This window comes from Chaetura pelagica, unplaced genomic scaffold, assembly GCF_000747805.2.
Source record: "Chaetura pelagica isolate M959 unplaced genomic scaffold, ChaPel_1.0 scaffold174, whole genome shotgun sequence".
Classification (NCBI taxonomy): domain Eukaryota; kingdom Metazoa; phylum Chordata; class Aves; order Apodiformes; family Apodidae; genus Chaetura; species Chaetura pelagica.
The window spans coordinates 379405-379753 of record NW_009953722.1 but is presented as its reverse complement, the minus strand read 5'-3'; positions in this window follow the sequence as shown (position 1 = coordinate 379753).

The window sequence follows — 349 nt, the reverse complement described above, 5'->3', positions numbered from 1 at the left end:
GAAAGAGTGAAGAGGAGGAAGGGAAGATTTTGCTTGCAGCTCTCTTTTGATGAGAAACCTTTTTGTGCCCATGACTATGTAGGTTAAAAATGGCAGTACTGCCTCTAACAGACAGTCACATTGTAATTCTTATGTATTAAATCAATAGTGAAAATTCAGGAGAAAAATAATAATAATAAGAGAGGAAAAATGTTTTTCAGCAATATGAACATTTGTAAAATGCACAGGGTCAATTCATCTGAATGAAGGCATCATCATGACTCCTTTGAAGTCATGGAGGCTATGCAAATATACATCAACTGAGTTTTTAACTCAGTTCTTCTTATTCCCAATGTCCAAGCTCCTTTCC